Here is a 16,391-nt window from a genome sequence, read left to right as displayed (position 1 = left end):
GATTCAAGTACGTCTGCGTTTCTATACTGAGCTCTACTGAGTTTCTATACTGAGCTCTACTGAGTTTCTATACTGAGCTCTACTGAGTTTCTATACTGAGCTCTACTGAGTTTCTATACTGAGCTCTACTGGTTTCTATACTGAGCTATACTGAGTTTCTATACTGAGCTCTACTGAGTTTCTATACTGAGCTCTACTGAGTTTCTATACTGTGGGCTACTGCACTCGTGTAATTATTAAAGAAGAGTTTAAAATGATCAGATGGCATATATATATATAGATATATACAGTATATATATATATATGTTTGTCAGGTCAGTTCACAGCAGAAAAAGACTCTTACTTTGTGTCTGAGGGTCCAGGTTCATTACTGAAGACTGGAGGTTTCTCCATAGACCAGTCACTCTTCAGAGACAGGCAGCTGGGGACTGGAGACTCTGCTCTCTGTCTGTGGAAACAACAAATGTTTAACACACATCACTAGTTCTTGTAAAAAGCAGCGTTTGATTTCAATTTCATTTTCTTTCCCCTTTAAAGATTTGTGTTCTTACTCTAAACTTTATGTTTTAAAAATGGTGTTTGTGGGTTTCTGTTGTTACAATTCTTTGTGAGAGGGAAAAGTTCTACATGTTCCAAGTTGATTTACTAAACAGATCAAATCAGACTCCTCTTCAGGTCAGTTCACAGCAGAAACAGACTCTTACCTTGTGTCAGATGCTCCAAGTGTATTACTCAAATCTGGAGGTTTTCTGGACACTGAAGATTTCTCCTCCTCCTCATCATCCAAATCTCTCATGTTCTCCATCCTGAGAGATGAACTAGTAACCCTGGAGACAAATACATAAACACACACACTTTATAATGCAAGCATTTCAATCAAATCCATCATAATGATACATTTTGGTTTAAATTTGTGCTGTCAAAAAAAACGTGAATGGCACAAGATCTGAGTACTTCTACTTTTACTCAAGTACAAGATCTGAGTATTTCTATTTTTACTCAAGTACAAGATCTGAGTATTTCTACTTTTACTCAAGTACAAGATCTGAGTACTTCTTCCACCTCCACACATCAGTCAGAGCTATAACTACCTCGGTGTAAAAGCACATTTAATCCATGACAAGTGTTGTGCCCTCGTTCTTTAGGTCTGGTGAAAACGGAGGGGTGGCATTCTGCTGAATCCAGGAGATGGACAGCTCACTACTTTAGGAGCAGATAGTGCTCACAATATGATAGTGGCAGCAAGTAGCTATACTCCCATACGAGCAGAGTTGGGTGTTGGGTACTGTAATAATATTACATTTGTCGGTAAAGCACGACCGATCCTTTTAGCCGGCCCGGCTAAAATAACTGGATGGCCTACCTGCCTGTCAGCCTTCCATCTGTGCACAAACTTATCTCGTGCCCTCATTGGTCATGTGCGCGTTCGTGTGTGTTGGAGGAGGGGCTCTGTAAGGAAGTGGCAGATTTTTTCCGGCTGTGTATTTTCAAATTCTAGCGCACTCGAGCTGGTTTCTCCAAAATTACCTACCCCAACTTTAAGGGCTGTAAATATAATAAGCCTCTGTCTAAAATGGACAACATTGTTAGGAGATTTAAACTATGCAGCGATTCTGCTCTGCGGTCACTCAGCCGTCTCTCCACTTTGTTTTTTCAAATCAGCTGCTCTTCATTTTTTGTCCTGCTATATTTGATGATCGATACAAATATTTGTTACCATAAGTTCTTAATAAAACTGATACTGTTGGACTCGGTTCTAGTTTGACTACTACCAGAAATAAAATTAAGTACTTTTACTGTGTACTTTGTGAGTAATCCTCTGTCAGAGTCCCCTCCATAGTACATAATGCATGTTTTCTGCTATCTTTGATGAGTGATAAAAAGAAAATGTTTCCATTAGTTCTTAATGATATTGATACTGCTGGACCCAGTAGTCTTACACCTACTACCACAATACAATGAAGTACTTCTAGTGTGTTGTTTTAAAAAAAGTCCTCTGTCAATGTCCCCTCCTGAGAACAAAATCAAGCCACTTCTTCTAAGTTTGATGAGGGGGAAATTATTTTTGCCATTAGTTCTTCGTGAGATTGATCCTGTTGGACTCAGTACTAGTGAAACTACTCCCACAAGTACTATGAAGTACTTTTACTGTGTACTTTTTGAGTAATCATCTGTCAATGTCCGCTCCTGAGAACAAGAATGCATGTTTCTCTGCTATTTTTAATAAGCATTAAAACACCTTTCTTCCTGAGACTGATATTATTGGACAGAGTATTTTAAGAGGATATGGTGGACATGATATCAGCAATACTTCTAGTCAGTAATCCGGCAGCAGCATTTTACACCTTGGAAAGTCTTTAGAGTCTGGTCTGGATAGCTGGTCTATCCTTCAGCAAAGTGACACACTCTGTCACTCTGGTTGGCCTCTTATGAAGCTGCTGTCTTTTAATATATAATTATTTCTCTGCCGCTAGTTCGTTCCTCGCAGATTCTTCAGTCTCATCAGCCTCATCTTTCCATCAGTCCCAGTCAACGCCTCCAGCACACTTCTAGTGTCTGACTCCATATGATATTTTCCTGATGCTGTAAGGGTGATGCCCCATGATCACAAAATGACCCCTCTAGAGTCTTAGTGCCAAGGACCTCATATTATGTCTGTCATTAATGTTACATCACCCATTATAACAATCTTTCCTTTTTTCTCTTCTCTTAACTGAATAGTCCTGTCTTTAAGTATAATACACTGTAAAATCCTGTTCCTGTATATATATATGCCTTTTTGGAGCCCTTTTTTTCGATATTTATTAAAATGTCACTGGTTATTTAAACAAACCACTATCTGAGGATAATACAAGCAACCATAAAACGCCCTTTATCTAGAGAGCCATTGAAGCCCATGAAGAATTTATCCTTCCACAAATATTTTCATCTGCTGTATTAATAAAGTTGCCACGTGTTTTCAAATTCAAGTTAAGGCACTATCTGTGCAGAACATTACAAATATTCTTCATTTGCAGTATTTTATTTTAAAAGTGTTCAGAAAGACTGCATCAATGATATGCTATATATATATCTATATAATATCAATATTGTTAAGTGCAACCAAAGTCAATTTAAATAGTGGGCAAAAATGGGTTAATTGCCATGGATGTGGTGTTTGATATAGTTTACTTTCAATTTCAACTATTCTAGGCTGAAAAACGTGTATTGACTAAACCCTTTTTTACAATTTACTATTGATTTTTGTGAGAATTCATTTCAAAAGTAAAGCTTTTTTTCATTTTATATTTACATTTTTAAATGTTTGCACACGACATTATTAATTTATACATTTTATCATTTTTTTAAATTATGAATTTATTTTATTGTATTTCCTTGAGGCTGGGGAAGATATCCAGCAGTTCAACATTCAAATGTTCTAATACAAGTAAGTATAACATGGAAAAGGAAATAAAATAGGTTTCATAGGAGGATGTGGATTTATTTTCTCTCACCTTGTAATTACACAATCAAACCATCTATAATTTAGCTCTGGCCTTCACTCACAAAAAAACATTTTGTTGAATTGGACACATTTCTCGAATCTCTATTGACTGACATGCAATGACTGGGACTGATGGAAGAATCTGAGAGGAACGAACTAGGAGCAGAGAAATAGTCCTATTTAAAAGATAGCATTGTCATAAGAGGCCAACAAGAGTCACAAGGGTTTGTCACTTTGGTGAAGGCCAGTCTCTAAAGACTTTCCAAGGTGTAAAAATGCTGCTGCCGGAGTACTGACTGGAAGTATTACTGATATCATGTCTACCACATCCTCTTAAAATACTCTGCCCAATAATATCAGTCTCAGGAAGAAACGTGTTTTAACGCTGATTCAAAATAGCAGAGAAACATGCAAGCTTGTACTCAGAAGGGGACATTGACAGAGGATTACTCAAAAAGTACACAGTAAAAGTACTTCACAGTACTTGTTGGAGTAGTTTCACTAGTACTGAGTCCAACAGGATCAATCTCATGAAGAACTATTGGCAAAAATCATTTTTTCCCTCATCAAACTTATCAGAAGTAGCTTGATTTTGTTCTCAGGAGGGGACATTGACAGAGGATTACTCAAAAAGTACACACTAGAAGTACTTCATTGTATTGTGGTAGTAGGTGTAAGACTACTGAGTCCAGCAGTATCAATATCATTAAGAACTAATGGTAACATTGTGGTATCACTCATCAAAGATAGCAGAAAGCATGCATTATGTACTATGGAGGGGACTCTGATAGAGGATTACTCACAAAGTACACAGTAAAAGTACTTCATTTTATTTCTGGTAGCAGTCAAACTAGTACCGAGTCCAACAGTATCAGTTTTATTAAGAACTTATGGTAACAAATATTTGTATCGATCCTCAAATATAGCAGGACAAAAAATGAAGAACAGCTGATTTGAAAAAACAAAGTGGAGAGACGGCTGAGTGACCGCAGAGCAGAATCGCTGCATAGTTTAAATCTCCTAACAATGTTGTCCATTTTAGACAGAGGCTTATTATATTTACAGCCCTTAATAACATTCATTTTCTGGGCTCAATGTGTGTCTTGGCCGTTTTCGTTGTGATCGCTAAATTCACCTTGTTTATAATATTATCACCGTTCCAAGCAAACGAGTGCTTTTGTTTTGAAATCACTTCCGTGAGTTTCGCCCCGCCCCTCGCTCCAATGACCATAGAGAGGCGAAGTCCCTCCCTTTCCGGGGGAGCTCCATGGGACCTTATTTCGGAAAAGTTATGCATTGAAGTCAATGGAGAGAGAAAGATTATCTTTTAATTGTGCCACGAATTACACATATGATGTTTGTCAATTTAAAAGATAATTTTGCAGGTCAAACAAATTAAAATGTGTCGTAAAACTGTGAAGTAACACTTTTTTTGTGTGAAAGCGCTCAATGAACTCCATCTCCCGTCTCGCACCACACACCAAGACGGCCGTCACGTTGGCACATTTCACTTCTTTCTTTCAGAATGAGGAGGAAAGTATTAAAAGAGGTGAAAATCACTCCAAGTCTGGGCATGTTGAGAGCTGTACATACACACAAGGGGAGTTAGTCGGTTCCTAAGAGCCAGCATGCGGGACCGGGACTCTGGGATTTGTAGTCTTTCCAGTTGCGTATTTTTCAGTCTTATATTTCAACAGTTTTACGACAAACTGACTTTTTTGACATGGAAATTATTATTTAAGATTGACAAACATCATATGTGTAATTTGTGGCACAATTCAAACGGGATCGAGAGATAATCTTTCTCTCCCCATTGACTTCAATACAAACTTTTTCCGAAATAAGGTCCCATGAGTCCCACCGGAAGGGCAGGGACTTCGCCTCTCTATTTGGCCCAATCCCAAACCACGCCCTACACCCTACCCCCCCCCTCCGTTTGCGCGTTCGCGCGGAGGGTCCGACTCCGCCACATTAAGTGCTGTTCCAAACCAACGAGTGTGGAGCGGGAGTGGGCTATCAAGCCCTCAAACAGCGAGTCTGCATCGGTGCTGACTGGAGACCGGTCTCTACCTGACTGGTCTCAACCATGGATGTATAATAAGTAGGACTGTCAAGTTAACGCGTTAATAACGCGTTGGTAGTTTCAGAGCGCATCGAGTTTAAAATACCATCTACAGTACAAGCTGATGCTGACAGCCCCGCTCCTGCCGCCCGCTTGTGGCAGACCACACTTCCACGCTCACCGGCAGGCCCGGACTGGCCATCGGGAGGACCGGGAGGGTGTGTGTATGTGTGGCGCGAGCGAAGCACACCTTACGTGTTGTTGTTGTTGTTAGCATCTGGTGCTAGCTAGCTGCGCTAGCGGATATAAGGAGCTGTTTCAATGAAAACAGAGGAGCGACATTTTGCCGACAACTGCGCCGAGCACTTGACTTGATGCAGGTAGCCAGACAGTGGGACATTGTACGAAAAGTCAGCACACTCAGCACAGATAGTACGCGCAACATGATTGCAGCGTCCAGGCAGCTCCCGTTCGAGCATATGTGTCTTGAGCTGCACATAGCTCCAACGATCCATCACAGTGTCTCCACATTCTCTCACACACACACACACACACACACACACACACACACACACACACACACACACACACACACACACACACACACACACACACACACACACACACACACACACACACACACACACACACACACACACACACACAACACACACACACACACACACACACACACACACACACACACACACACACACACACACACACACACACACACACACACACACACAGTATGTATTATTGTATGAGAGAGGTTCCAGGTTGAATTGAGGCCAATATTTGTAATGTTCAGAGGTTGTTGTGTTTAATATTCATGAGCATATTTGTCATTGTTCAAATGATAATAAACAAACATATAAAGCATATTTCTCCACTCATATGTTGATAAGAGTATTAAAAACTTGAAAAATATCCCTCTAAGGTACATTTAGAACAGATAAAAAATGTGCGATTAATTTGCGATTAATCGCGATTAACTATTTTAATCGACTGACATCCCTAATAATAAGAGGTTGTTATGGCAGAATGTTTAATACAGCGTATTTATGATATTCATTAATGATCACATGGTATTCCATATGATGTGTGTTACTGAGTTGGGTCACACACAGTTAGAGAGACAATGGTCGTTCTGAATTATCAATAGATGTATTCATTTTAAGTGAGCTGACACCGAGGGTATAGGAAGTTCAGAGAAGGCCTCGGGTTATAAAAACAGTTAACCTTTGTTAGTTAACTAATCCTAAAGATATCATGAGATGATGACGTTTAAACATATACAGGTATAGCTTTCAGAGAGAAAAACATGTGACATTTGTGTGGTTGGCTGCATGATAAAATGTGTGTGCGTTAAACATATTTGTGGAACATGTTCGTGTGTCATTTAGAAAAGTATATATAGCCCTGTGTTTCTTCTGTTCTGGGGGGCATTTCCACGGTTGGCTGCTGTGGCAGCAGGTGATGTACTTCCCATTATTGTTTGTTTGTTGCAACAACTAAATAATAATTACTTATCAGCTATATCTGTGTTTGTGTTTTATTGATTCCTCTCTGTTTCATTCTTTCCTGTTGTGTTATGCGGCACCTCCACAACATTTTGGAGGTCCTACCGAGATGCCAATGCTGGGGGTTGCTGTGTTCCTTCTCTGGGGGTCTCAACTCCCCTTGGCCAGGCAGCCCTGAGACGGCTGTGGTAAAATCTCAAGGAATTGAGAAACCAGACTTGGGACTTCCACAGAAGAAATACCGACCCACAGTAAGCAAAGCGTATTTGGAATGAAATTACTTTTGAAGTTGTATTGGTTAAGAGGAAGAAGCAGGGGAGAGGATTTAAGGCATAGGTATAGCTGAAATCTGTTTGATGGTTGTTTGTTTTGTTTGTTAGTCTTGTTTTATGTTGATAAATGTTTATACTGGAGAGATCACTGTATTCTGCTCGTAGTCTGCCTGAGAAGCTTAAGGTTGGCTGAGGGAATATGATCTTTGCTAGCCGTAAGGACATGTTATGCTGGAGGAATCACTGTATTTGCTCGTAGTCTTGAATTCTGCCTGAGAAGATCCTGATGATTTGTCTTAAGGTTCAGAGATTTATTGGCTGAGGAATACAAATTTGCTTTGCGAGCCAAGTGCACAAAAACAGGGTGGAGGGTCATGCCTGTTCCGGTCCGTTCGGTAATTAAGAGATTAATGAGCCCGATCTGAGTCGAGGGGGTTAAAAATATAAAAAGCTCTGCTCGCGACTCTGTGAATTCACAAAATACAAAAGTGGAGGAAACCATGTTTTGTCAGGCCGTAATGAGTTAGAGACTCAGTATAAAGCGCTAAATGTTTTGGTATACCATAGTTTGTTGTTAATTGTTCTAAGAAGCCCCCTTCTCCTGAAAAGGGAGAGCTCCAGCCGGGGTGTGTCTGTATTTGTCTGTGAAAGTATTTCCCTCTTTCTGAGTCTGTAAAAGAGGAGACCCTTTGTTTTATCAGCCGTGAGAGCAGCAGTGTGTCTGTTTGCTCTTTTCTCTGATGCCTGAAAAAAGGAGTGAGTTTAAAAAAGGAGTGAAAGATCAATGAGTGATCTGAAGTTGGAGTGAATACATTGAAAATTAATGGATCAATGTTTGATTTGATGTAGTAGATATATTGAAATAAATAAGAAACAATGATTTGTTGTTTTTAGCATAGTTTTTGTAGGATACAGTTACGTCACATTGTGGTTTTTATGAGAAGTTTTGAGAACTGATTGTTACCATTGCATTGCATTGTGAATTTCATGGTATTTGTCATTAACTAAGAATTGTACTTAATTATATTTCAAAGGAAAAAATTATATTATATACAGTAACATTAAGGGAAAGTAAAAAGAGATTTACTGAGTATATGAAGTAGCTATATTGAAATAAAAAGATTTAGTTTTTATTTTTCACCTAGAATTAAGATGTTTTGAAGAGTCTAGAGAGAGTAAATGTTATATAAAGTTAACTACTATTCTGGAAAATGTTCCTATGGTTTACTGGTTTATGAGTAACATAAAATAAAAATATATGTATTTACTAGATATAAGAACAACATGCTTATCTAGGTTAACAGAAAGTTGCTATTAACCAGTTTCAGCTGCAACTATCCTATCTCTGTTCTAAAGAGAACATACGTTGAATTTACAATTAATGTTAAGAAAGTTCACAATTGATATCACTAAAGACCGTTTTGGATTAATTGGGCGTGTTTGTCATAAACATTCATGCTTAGATGGAATAAAGTGTTGAGATGTTCTCAAAAGTGGGAGTTTTCACAATGCCTTCTTTGTTTTTATTGAAACAATTAAGTGATAAAGAAAACTGTTCCGTGATGATTTCTGTAGGTTTTAGCTTTAGTAATGAAGATTACATTTTGTGAGGAAACTTTTCCACCAATAATTCCTTTAAGTGTTCCAAAAAATATATTCATTAACTGTAATTAGATTACTTGTTTTTCAAATATAGTGCTGAATACAGTTAGTTTTGTATTATTACAACCTAACCATGCTTGTAACACAACTTGGATAAACAATTAGAAAATGAATAGAATAAGCAAATAGATAAAAGATGAGTCTATAGTGGTTAAGGAGGGTTTCCTTGTTTTGCTCATTGACTTAGAACTGAAGTAAAGAAGAATAGTGTTTTATGAGAACTGTCATTCCTCATGGTTTTTAAAGATAAATCATCAGTTTTTATGGACTTTGATGTTGAAATGCATCATGGTGGAGAATTAAGACCTTTTTGGTTTCGAATTTAAGAAGATTTTAGAGATTATGTTTATATTATTTTCCTGACTAGAATTTAAAAGCAGGACGTCAACTAGAAAAGAGATTTTACGATGTAGTTTTACTACTTTTAACGAAGTAAAGAATCTGGGTAAACTACCACCGTTAGTTTGTTTTGACATTCACATGTTTCAGCATTCCTGACCATATGGACACTCAGCCATTTTATAACCCGTTGGGGGAGAGATTTAAATTGAGTTTTTCTCTAGTAGCTGATTGGCTGTGATTACAGCAGCACTGGATAGTTATGCGCCACCTTTGGGTTGTACTCTGAATCAGTGTGTTGGTGAAATGTTGCTGACTACAGAAACAGAAGAAGTGTGCAAAGAACGCATCTCTGAGGAGGTTTTGACATTTTGCTTGTGCCTCGTTGTCAAGGCAACAGTGGTGTGAAGAGGACAACGTGTGTCTGCTGATTGTACCACATTGATCCAAGAGTTTCCTCCCCTCCAGACATCCCAATGCCAAAAAGAGTTTCCTTGATCCAACTGACTACAGCTGCAGAGGACAACGAATCACTGACTGTTCGCATTATGCCAAGATCTTGAGACAGGCTTGTCTCAGACTGTTCAGACTCTGAAGAAATGATGCAATGATTTTATAGCATAACTGTGCAAGAGTTTTCCAGAGGGTGGTGTAGAACATTATGTTTAGTGTTTAAGAAAAGAGGCTGCTTGTTTAACGATGGTCTGGAATACTGAAAAGATTAAAGTTTAATATCCTTGTTTAGCATACAATACATCTGATTATTTTATCACACAGAATAATCTTGACATATAAACTAGCTATGGGTAAAACGTGTGGTCGTTATACCATTGTTATCATGAACTAAAAATAAATAGGGAAATAGTATCTGGTTAAAGAAGAACGGATTTGATATCCTAGAGAGGGTTAGTTATATTGTGAATACTTCACAAAGTATTTACTAATGTATTTTGAAGAACAAATAACAAAAACACGAGTCCAATTTTGTTTTGTTTTTAGATTAAATTGTCCATTACCAAAACTGTTCACCTTAGGTCTAGCTTTAGACTTTGATAGTAAAGGAGTATTTAGGCTTATTTTTATATATCTGACATTTTTGAAACATGTTGGCTATTTCCTAGATGGAGAGATGGCATTACTCTCCATTTGTTAAGAACATTTCTGAAGATTGAATGTTTGTTCCATTTCTAATATTCCTATTTAAAACGTAATTTTAGAGTAACAAAGGCTGATGCTGAACTTGGAAAACATGTGTTTGCATGTCGTAAACAAAGAGGCTTTGTTTGTTCAATCACCAGTTAAATGTCATACAGTAATAATGATTGATTTGGCTAAAGCTTAGTTTAACATCCTGGTGAAACATTATGAGATATGTTCACTTCTAAGGGTAAACAAATTGATTAAAATGGATTATTGTTATTATTATTGATTAATTTGGAATATTAATTAAAAAGGCCGTTATCTGCAGGTTCACTTAGGGATGCCTTGCATGAACATTTGTCAGGCTTTGTGTTTCCTAGGGGCAGTACATTAATGAAGTTTATTGATAATTTGTTTGTTTAAACATCTGAAGAAAATTGTGCTGCGAACACGGGAAAAACTTTGTTGCATTGTTTGACATCAACACAATGATGTCACTAGTAAAAACTCCAGCTGGTAGAATATCAAAGTGCACTATTATAGGACATGAGATCTCGAGACTGACTTAGACTTTGCAAAGACTGAATGAATGTGAATTGATTTGTCAATTCCTGACTGTTACAGTAACACTGACCCACCGACAGAGTGATTTTATTTTGGGGTAAACACAATGTTTTTGGCAATGGATTTCTGACTATGCCATATTAGTTGAACCATTGTGAGACATGACGCATGAACTTTGTTTGACTCTGCATGATCCCTGCATGGCTTGATGACTATGTAGCTTGATTTTTAACATTGCTGATTCTTTTGGACAGGAGAAAGTTTTTTTTTTTTTCTTTGTTTTAGGTGTTCCTGATGATGAGTCATAGGACTTTGAAATAACATTGTATGTGAAGATGGGTACTCTGAAGTGTCTTATTTGGGAAACATGGTCTCTATGGGTTGGAGGACAATGTTTCCAGGAGGGGTATAATGGGTTTATTGTTCAATTTAGTAATTTAATTTCAAGATGTATTTGATAATATTTTGTTTCCATCCCAGTTGAAATCTTTCATTATTTCTTTATGAAAAACTTTTTCCCAAGCTCTCGAATTGGGTTCTGCTAAGACGTATGATTAAATGTATTGTTCAAGGTTGGGATCTGATTGGTTTCAGCACCATGGCTAAACAATGTTGCAGGAGATGTTTGTTGTGTGTTTAGGAAATTGTGGGTAAGTAAAAACACAACACAAACAACATTTCATGGTTTCAAGAAGTTTAAAAATGATAGATAAGACTCTAAGACCTAGTGGTCGACTGTAGGCTGTTAACCCAGAATGCAAGTGCTATTTTCTACCCAGGTCAAAGCTGTTTTTCCCCTTGCAATCTTGAGGAGGGAAGAAGGATCATTCTGAGGCAGACTGGAGTGTCAATGAAGGCAGCTGGATGACTTCCAGCTATTCTTCCACTGCTATTGTCTTATGGGTTTGGGTCAACACGAAGTACAAAACCCAAAACTTCTGAGATGATTTACAGCCAAGTATATTAGTAATCTCAACACTCCAGAGAGCATATAGAAGATCTACCATTAACTGTTCTTTTACTGAAGTCTCAGTTTTTCTGACTACAGTTCCGTCCAATTCAAATGGTAATGATGTTGCTTCAGATGTCATCAAGGGATTTTGCTATGAGATGGGACATTACAGCATGAAGGCTAAGATAGATATTCCATCTAAAGGCTACGCATGAAGATCGGAACGTGCACATCCTGAAGAAGTGATTACTGGACAATATAACAGAAGTAGAAAAAGATGGACAGTTACATCTTGCTATAAGTGTTTTGGAAGATTTTTCATTATGTACAATCAAGTATTAATTGTATGTTACTTTGTTATTAGGTTATGTATGTAAGTTTGTTAAACTTGAATGGGACAAATTGATTTTTTCCTCTTAAACATACTGAGGTTTTTAAATGATTTTCCATTTAAGTAGAGTAGGATTAGCGCAATTGTCTTTTCTTCCACTTTTTATGTTATAATCAAAAAGGTGGTTTTTTGGCTATTGTGAGTAGGTACAGTACAGGTGACCTGTGACTTCTGCCTTGAGTAAAATTATTACCCATTGATAAATATTTTTCAGAAAGTCATTTTGGGCTTTCGAGGGCGGAACTCAGTAGGTTACATGTAATAATAATCTTTTTTGATTAAGTGATCTTAATTAATAAAAGGAGGGAGTGTTATGGCAGAATGTTTAATACAGCGTATTTATGATATTCATTAATGATCACATGGTATTCCATATGATGTGTGTTACTGAGTTGGGTCACACACAGTTAGAGAGACAATGGTCGTTCTGAATTATCAATAGATGTATTCATTTTAAGTGAGCTGACACCGAGGGTATAGGAAGTGCAGAGAAGGCCTCGGGTTATAAAAACAGTTAACCTTTGTTAGTTAACTAATCCTAAAGATATCATGAGATGATGACGTTTAAACATATACAGGTATAGCTTTCAGAGAGAAAAACATGTGACATTTGTGTGGTTGTTGAATTATGAAATGTAATATATGAATTCTGTTTATTTAGTAGTCTTATACTAATCACTTCCTGTATTCCCGTGATAAAAGGGACATGCGCAATAAAACGTGTCACTTCCGATTGAAGCACAGCTGATGGTGTACGTGTGTATTTATTCCTCTGTCACGTTAAACTATGTTCACGGTATTCCTGCCCTAAGATCATGGCATCGCTAACAGGTTATGGGCCCAGGAGGGACCATGGAAGCCGGTGGAACCGTTTGTGTTTCGACGGAGATGAGAAGAACTACGAGTTATGGGAGACAAAGTTTTTGGGTCACCTGCGACTGCTAGGATTGAAGGCTGCCATCCTAGATGAGCCAGGTGTAGAGGATGAGGCTGATGATGAGAAAAACGAAGAAGCCTATGCGGAATTGATCCAGGTACTGGATGATAAAAGCCTTTCACTGATCATGAGAGAAGCAGCGGACAACGGAAGAAAAGCGTTACAAATACTGAGGGACCACTACGCTGGGAAAGGGAAACCACGGGTGATCAGCCTCTACACTGAACTAACGTCACTGCAGAAAGCCGCTAATGAGAGCGTCACTGACTATATTATTCGTGCCGAAACGGCAATTACAGCACTGAGAAATGCTGAAGAGACTCTTAGCGACGGGCTGCTGATAGCCATGATTTTAAAGGGACTGCCAATCTGTTTTAGGCCGTTTGCCATCCACATTACACAAGGGGATGAGAAGCTAACTTTTGGTGAGTTCAAAACAAAGTTGAGGAGCTATGAAAGCACAGAAAAATACAATGCCAACTTGAGTGAGGAATCTGATAATATTATGAAAGCGAGTGGCTGGGTGAAGTGGAGAGATGGCCCCAATATCACCTGCTACAACTGCGGTCAGAAAGGACACCGGGCTCGTGAGTGTCGAAGTGCGAGTAGCAGCAACAGCAAAGACCAGAGACGGTGGTGCAGTTTTTGCAAAAGTTCCACACATATAGATGCAAACTGCAGACGCAAAGAGAGAGACAATGCTAAACAAGCAACTGACGTTGAGGACCACTCATTTGTTTTTAAAGTACGTGACAGTCCAGTAACCGGAGTTACACATAAAGGGCTGATGGTCGACACCGGAGCAACGTCACACATAATAACGAACATCGACAAGTTTAAAAGGTTCGATGAGACTTTTCAACCGAAAGACCACTTTGTTGAATTGGCTGACGGGACAAGAACAAGTGGTGTCGCTTTGAAGAAAGGAGAGGCGGAGGTCTGCCTGCAAGACACGGAGGGACGACGAGTGACAGCGATGCTGAAGGACGCGCTCTATATATCGTCCTATCCACAAGACATTTTCTCTGTTAAAGCAGCGACAGCCAACGGAGCATCAGTGAACTTTCGTCAGGGTTGTAACCAGCTGATTCACCAGAGAGGTAAAATATTTGACATCAAGGAATATGATAGACTTTATTTTTTAAACACTGTGGACTGTGAAGCTGAGGACGATGCATGTTATGGATGTTATGACATTCAAACATGGCATGAAATACTTGGTCACTGTAACTATGATGATGTGTCACAACTGGAAAAAGTCACTGAGGGGATGAAAATTAAGGGTGGGATTGATAAATCTAACCTTAACTGTGAAGTGTGTACTCGAGGTAAATTTGCTCAGAGTAGGAACAGACAACCAGATGCAAGAGCTAAAGCAGCGCTCAATCTTGTGCACACTGATTTAGCAGGTCCCATTGAGCCAGAGGCTAAGGAGGGATTCAGATACACATTGGCTTTTACAGATGACTTTTCAGGGGCAGTATTTGTGTATTTCCTAAAAGCTAAAAGTGATACTTTCAAAGCCACAGAGAAATTCATTGCTGATGTCGCACCTTATGGTAAAATCAAATGTATAAGGTCTGATAACGGTACAGAATTCACCGGGACAAACTTTCAATCGCTCCTTAGACAACATGCAATACGACATGAAACTTCAGCACCTTACTCACCCCATCAAAATGGGACAGCTGAGAGAAACTGGAGAACACTTTTTGAAATGGCAAGATGCATGCTTCTTGAGAGCAATTTACCAAAGAAGCTATGGACATATGCCGTCATGACTGCAGCTGTAATACGTAACAGATGTTACAACAGACGTGTAGGACAGACACCTTATTATATGCTGACAGGACGTAAGCCGAACCTCTCAAAAATGAATATATTTGGATCTGTATGCTATGCATACAAGCAGGAAAAGAAAAAGTTAGACTCGAGGTGTGAGAAGGGTATTTTTGTAGGGTATGATAAAAACAGCCCAGCATACCTAGTCTACAACCCAGACACTGGTAGTGTTCGAAAACACAGGCAAGTGAAGTTTGTCACAAAAAGTATAGTCGAGCGACATACACAGACTGATTTTGAGGCAAGTGATGACGATTTTTATGAGAAAAGGTTTGTATCCACCAAGCCAGAAACCCAGGGGACTGACTCGTGTCCAAAAGAGACACAGGAGGCTCGAACTGAGACAGATGACACAAACACTCAGACAGGAAAGGGAGCAGAAGGTCAAAATAGAAGCTATCCCCAAAGAGAAAGGAGGAGACCTCAGTATTTAGAGGACTATGAATGTAAAGTACAGTGTGACGACCAGAAGTATGTAAATATTGACTACTGCTACAGAGTAATGTGTAATGTACCAAACACCTTTAAAGAGGCCATGAATTCAGCAGAGTCAAAACTCTGGACTGATGCTATGCAGGAGGAAATGAATTCTCTTAAGGAAAATGACACATTCACATTGACCACACTACTAGAGGGCAAAAATGCAGTGGGGGGTAGATGGGTCTATACAATCAAAGACAACACAGAAAAGACTGAGATATATAAAGCCAGATATGTTGCAAAGGGATATAGTCAAGTGGCAGGAATAGACTATAAGGAGACATTTTCCCCGACTGCAAACATGACATCAGTACGAAGCTTGATGCAACACAATATCGTGAAGTGGTAGGCAGCTTAATATATTTAATGACATCTACACGGCCTGATCTAAGTTGGATAGTCAGTAAACTGTCACAGCATTTTTCAGAGCCAAAAGAACAACACTGGTTAACTGCTAAACATGTATTGAGGTACTTAAAGGGCACAATTAATCAGGAGCTATGTTTTAAACAACAAGATGAAAAACTGAAACTTGTTGCATACTGTGATGCGGATTGGGCAACAGACCAAAATGACAGACGGAGTATAACAGGGTACTGTTTTAGTCTAACTAGCAATGGGCCTGTTATTTCTTGGAGATCAAAGAAACAGCAAACAGTAGCTTTGTCGACATGTGAGGCAGAGTACATGGCACTGGCTGCCACCGCACAAGAGAGTTTGTATCTTGTGCAGCTAATAGAGAG

The 16,391-nt window shown here is 38.7% G+C and overlaps 1 pseudogene; it reads right to left on the bottom strand.

Moving 5' to 3' along the window:
- The window catches only part of LOC117497681, a 139,573-nt pseudogene that overhangs the window by 70,877 nt on the left and 52,305 nt on the right, over nt 1-16,391 (bottom strand).

This window comes from Trematomus bernacchii, unplaced genomic scaffold, assembly GCF_902827165.1.
Source record: "Trematomus bernacchii unplaced genomic scaffold, fTreBer1.1, whole genome shotgun sequence".
Classification (NCBI taxonomy): Eukaryota; Metazoa; Chordata; class Actinopteri; order Perciformes; family Nototheniidae; genus Trematomus; species Trematomus bernacchii.
The sequence above is the reverse complement of the archived record's forward strand: the minus strand, read 5'-3'. Positions and strand labels throughout refer to the sequence as shown.